The sequence below is a fragment of the Eschrichtius robustus genome, chromosome 12, assembly GCF_028021215.1.
Source record: "Eschrichtius robustus isolate mEscRob2 chromosome 12, mEscRob2.pri, whole genome shotgun sequence".
In the NCBI taxonomy this organism is placed as follows: domain Eukaryota; kingdom Metazoa; phylum Chordata; class Mammalia; order Artiodactyla; family Eschrichtiidae; genus Eschrichtius; species Eschrichtius robustus.
Window position 1 is genome coordinate 86,683,278 of NC_090835.1, and position 6,172 is coordinate 86,689,449.

A 6,172-nucleotide genomic window follows, 5' to 3' on the forward strand; every position below is an offset into this window, starting at 1 on the left:
TTCCCCCCTAAGCAGTAAAAATCATTGTTTAGGTAGAAAAATGGCAATAGTTAATGATAAAAAAACGGATAATATAAGCAACTGTCATACACCTAAAGCTCTTCACTGAAAGTAAAGTGACTTGGTGACCAAAGATGAGAATAGTGGAAAATATAAGGTCATAATGTACAAAAAGCATAGATTTTCAAGTTACCCAGACCTAGGTTTTATTCCAGTTCTAACTTTTACTAATTGTTCAATCTTGTGCCAATTTCTTATCTTGTTTCAATCTCAGTTTTTTAATGTGAAAAAGAAATAGCAATAATACCATACGGAGTTCACGGAGGAATTAAGGGCCATACAGATCACTCAGAATGGTTAAAAAGTTCAGACTCACTGTATAAAAATCAAATTAGAGAAAGAATAAATGGAAATATTGCTCTTGCCTTTAAAAATAATTTTTTTTTATTTATTTATTTGGCTGCGCCGGGTCTTATTTGCGGCACGGGGGATGATTTAGTTGGGGGGGGGGGGCGGGATCTAGTTGCCTGATCAGGGATAGAACCCGGGCCCCTTGCATTGGGAGCGTGGAGTCTTACCCACTGGACCACCAGGGAAGTCCCTGCTGTTCTCATCTTTGACTAAATGAACTGTTATTGAAATCTTTACTTGAGTTTTTAAAATTAATCTTCAAAACAACCATTAAGGCTGGTTTCATTTTTACTAACTTTACAGAAAAGAAAGCTTAGGTCGACTGCAAGTCCTGTGAGCTTTCCACACTGCTCTGCTGCTTCCAGAGAGTAACAGCCAACACTGCACAACAGTCTACAACATGCTTTCAGATACAAGGCCATATTTAATCCTCACAATTACCCTCTGAGGTTTGATTACAATCACTATTTCACTAGATAAGAAATGGGGGCCAGGGGAAGTTAAGTAAGTTTCTTAAGGTCAAATTCTTTTTGCGGACAGTCCTAAGAATCCACAGAAGCCCAAGAGAAAAGTGTGCTCATATCCAGGCAGCGCCTGAGACCCTGGAGGACTGAGCGTCTCCAAACTGTCAGGAGTGCAGACCAGAAGCTGAATTCCAGCTTGACAGGCCCTGTGGCAGACAGCTAGGGAATCGGAATCCGGGGCTTAGGGGTGGGAGGGGAAGAGCAGGGAGGCCTGATTATGTACCTTTAATTTCTAGGCTCCCCAGGGATTTGTATGCACTCCAAGGTTTGAGAATCAATGAACTAAGGGAAAGGGAATCGGAAAATGTCACATTCTGCACTTGACAAGCAGTCCATTCAACGCCCCTTCATCTGCTTTTAGAACCAAAGAGTGAGAGTGTATAGACACTGGCTCTCCACGAGGAAGGCTGCAAAAAGTCTTTACAAAATTTGTCCTTAACTTCCTTGTCCCCGAGGATATTTCCCCAGACTCCAGGCGTTTCCTGCCCTGAGTCCTAATCCTGCTGCCGTTATTCACCGCGGTGACCCTCCCCGAGACCTCTCCCGCGTAACGTCCCCCCAGCCCGGGTGACGGATCGGCTCCAGGATCGCGGGGCACGACCACCGCCCCCTCCCCCCACTCCGCCCTCCCCGGGGCCGAGGCTCACTTTCCACACCCCTTTCTCAGCCACACCCACCCCACCCCGGTTCCCGGGCCGACTCACCGGACCTGGAAAAGGTGAGGAGGTTGGGGGCTCCCGCCCCGACATTGGGAGGAGCGCGCCGGGAACAATGGCCCTGCGGGGAAGACGCCAGCCCACCGCGGGGCCCACCGCGCACGGGCACTTCCGGCCGGTCTAGGATTCAGTGTCTCGTTTCCTACCTCCTGCGCGTGCCTCACCTGGAACCAGCCGCCAATTTCCTGGGCGTCCGGTTCGATTTCAACGGTGAATCACGTAATTAAAATTCGTTACGTGTGTGGGCCCCAGATAGGTTTTAAACTGAAAACACAGATGAAGCACAAACCGTTAATTACTGAAAATGCTTATTTTTAACACATTTAAAAAATTAATACATTACCTATGACTTTTTAAAAGGCTCAGACAATGCCAAAATTAATAAAATAAAAGGTGAAATCCCATCCTGTCCCTCCTAAGCCTCACTTCCCTGAGATAACCGCTGTCACCGTTAGCTTGGAATTTGCATGTATAATTCTCATCTCTGTCTCTGTCTCTCTCTCTCACACACGTTAGATAGATAGATGGATAGACAGGCATTGAGCTATTTTACATTTAGCTTTTCCCCCATCACTTATTTTAACGTTTTCACGTCATGTATCCCAGACATCTTTATCAGTCAGGCAGGTCTAACTCATTTAGTGGCTGCATAATCATAGTACATCAAGTACATGCCTGGCAATTTATTTGACCAGGCCCCTACATATTGATAGATGTCTTCTTTCCTTCCTACCTTTCTTCCCTCCTTCCTTTTATTTGTTTTTTGTTTTTTTGTTTGTTTGTTTTGGTTTGGGTTTTATTTGTTTGTTTGTTTGCTACAAAGTTGTCTGGATTCTTAGTAGTAATATAAAATCAGTCCAAAACCTATTAAATTACCTTTATTAGTACCAAAGAGCATAATTATAAGTACTGTTTGTCATTCATTAATTTTATTATGCCAAACAGAATGGTGGTATTTCATAGATTAAACTATGTTTTGCTTTGTCTTAATGGAACCTCGTTGTTTATTTATTTTATCACAGTAATAAAAAAGCATCTTGCATGTTAATGGAGGTTCCATGATGCATTTTAACTCCAAAACTGTAGCTGTGTAAATTTCTTTAGTTGTTTTACGCAACCTAGCCATCTGAGGTCATTAAATAAACTCAAGCTTCATCCTTTACTTCAGCTTCTTCCAAATATCCAATAACTGTGTATTAAGAGCACCAGCATGAAGAAAACTTGCCCCCAATCCTGATCACTTTCTCCAGCATACCTCACTTGCAAAGCCCTCAGTACAACTTTCCTAAAAACTATAAAATGGGAGTAAATGCTCAACTTCACTTGGGCTTTAAATGTGTTATTCTCTTCCATTTTTGATGCCTATCTGTGACAAGTAAACACAGTTTTCATGCTCTCAAATATCTCACTAACTGTTAATTAGGCTCTTTAACTGGTTTATGTGTGCTTGTTAAGTAGGTCAACTATAGGACTCAGGCCGGTTAGACTCTAGGGTCAAGTGGACAGCACATTGGACTTCCTTGTGGTCCAGAGAAAGACTGGCTCCCACTTGTCTGTTTGGAGGAAGATTCCCCTATAGCAGTGCCTTGATGAGTGTCTTGGTACAGAAGGGATTATTTTTAACTTAGAATTGGGACTTTCTACTCAAAATACTTAAAATGCCATTAGCTCAGAGACAAGAAGAAATGCTGACTACATGGCTTACTAAAAAGATTGAGGGTCACCTGAATCTGGAAACAGGTATATTGGGATACTGACTCTAATGTGTGTTATGTCGTAAGCTCAAAAAGAGAAGGAGGAGAAAATGTTCTGGAGGATTGGTAACACAGAGATTGAGGTAACTAGCTGGTATGTGGTTAGCTTCAAGTGTAAAAATATTTGTGTCCCATACAAATCTTCACTAACCCACCATGTAAGAGGTTTCAGTAAGCAAGTGGGCAAGCTGATCTGCCCTATGGATGTCAGCAACTGTTTTTTCAGCTCAGTGTTTGATCAAGGAACTTTTGAACATGGTGACCATGACTACCATGATAAAGGATGTGCATAGCCTCAAAAAAAAAAAAAAAAAAAGGCTTTCTTTCACTAAAGCTAATCAAGACACCACCACTGCTGAGATACAACCAATCCGAAACCCTAGATATGGTATAACATCACAGTGGGAACAGCCAGTCACCTAATGGCAAGTTGACTACATTGGACTCTCTATGACAGAGAGATCAAAATCTTACTTCAAAGCAATAGACACTTGTGTTGGATTTGGGTTGGCTTTCTGTGCCTACCCTGCTTCTGTCAGTACTGACTTTATGAAAGCTCTACGCACACCAGCCCCAAATTAGTTGGGCATTAAAATGAAATGATTTTTCCCTCAATCTCTAATATTAATTGGGTACTTGTGAATCCTTTCCTGTCCTTTAATGATGCCTTGACAGATCCCATAGCTTTCTGGTCAATTTTATGTATTAAAGGTCTCATCCAATTTGTTTCTAATTTAAAATTGTATTATCTATTGAATAAGTTATAGAGCCACAGATTCAAAATACAAAAAGTACAAAAGGGAATACACTGAAACATCTCCCTTTGACTTTTCTCTTCTGTTGAGCTTGACAATGGTATTGCAGTTCTGTAGGAAAATGTCCTTATTTTTTAAGATATTGTTTTTGGCTGCACTGTGTGTCATGCGGGGTCTTATTTCCCCAACCAGGGATTCAACCTGTGCCCCCTGCATTGAGAGCACAGAGTCCTAACCATTGGACCACCAGGGAAGTCCCGGAAAATGTCCTTATTTTTTAGAGATGGGAACTGAAGTGTTCAAGGGTGGTATGTCATGATGTCTATAATTTGCTATCAAATACTTCAGCAGAGAGTATGTGAGAGAGAGGGCAAATATGGCAAAATGAATACTTATAAATGTAGGTGAGTATATGGTGTTCGTTACACATAAACCTTTGGGAGTAACTGTGTTTCAGAATTCAGATTTTTTAAGACTATAAAAAAAAAAAATCCCAGTTCAATTCACTTCGAGATTTGCCTCAGATGAGTTTTAGTGCCAAATTCATGGGGGGGAGAAAGAGTTTTCAGAATTTTATAGAGTTTGGAACTGTGGATAAGGGATCCTGGATATGTACTAGTCTCCCTCTTTCCCTCCCCCCCCCCCATCTATTTAAACATTTTCAAATTTAAGAACTATTTAATAAAAATTTCCATCCTACTCCTACCCCCCATCACCTAATTTCATCCCCTAGAAACAGCCAAAACCTTTGATTTCTTCTGTAGGTTTTCAGAGATATTTTATACATATAGAAGCAAATATTTATTTATAATTTATCTCCATTATTTTACACAAATAGTAGAATATTATGCATACAGCTCCCTATTTTGCTTGTTTAATTTCATAATATATCTTGGAGTTTTTCCCATAGCCATAGACATAGATTTACCTCTTTATTTTTGACAGTTGTATAATATTTCATGATATAGATTTTTTTTAGGCAGTCCTCTATGGATGAGCAACTAGGTTATTTCCAATTATTTTCTATTTATAAACCATACTAAATTAAATAGTTTCATACATACATCATCTTACCCATGTATGAATATATCTCTAGGGCAAATTCCGAGATGTAGAATTTCTGAGTCAAAGAATATATGCAGTTATGAATATAGACTACTAAATTGCCCTCAAAAGTATTAATAGTTATGAAAATTTGCAGCTCTCTAATAATATCTGAAAGTGATACCACCCCCAATCTTCATCAAACTTTTTGATCTTTGCCAAAATAAGAAAAAATGGTATATTATTGTAGTATTAATTATCATTTCTTTAAATATGAACAAAATTGAATAAATTAGTATTCATGTACATTTTCTTTCTGTGAAGTTTTTGTTCATACCCTTTCCCTTTTTCCTTTTGTGATGGTCTTTATACTGATTTGCATGATCATTTTATATTAGGGAAATTAGCCCGTTGTGGTAATTTGGAATTTTTCCACTCTAGTTTATGGTCATTTTAGTTACACAGAAATTTTAAATTTTTAAGTAAATTTACTAATCCTTTATGTTTCCTGTGATTTCATGAAAGGCCTCCCTTGTGCCAAGACTATAAAGGAAAATTCTCATGTGGTTTCTTCTAGGAATTTTATGGTTTTATTTTTTTCCTTTTTAAATTTTTGAACCACCTAGAAACTATTCAGTTGTAAAATGTGAGGTGTGGATTACACTTAACTTTTTTTAGATGTCTACCCAGATGTCCCAGTACCATTTACTGAATAATCTATCTTTTCTCCACTGACTTGAAATGCCATTTTTATCAAATTCTTAAATATTTGTGCCTACTCTTGGATTTTCTACCCTGTTTATACTACAATGTTTTATTCATTATAGCTTGTAATATGTTTTAAAACCCAAAAGGTCTGTGTCTTTTTTGCTATTCTTTTCTGAATTTTCCTGACTACTAATGCTTGTTTACTTTTCACATAAACTTTAGAAGCTGTTTATCCAGTCTGAAAACAAAATTCTATGTTA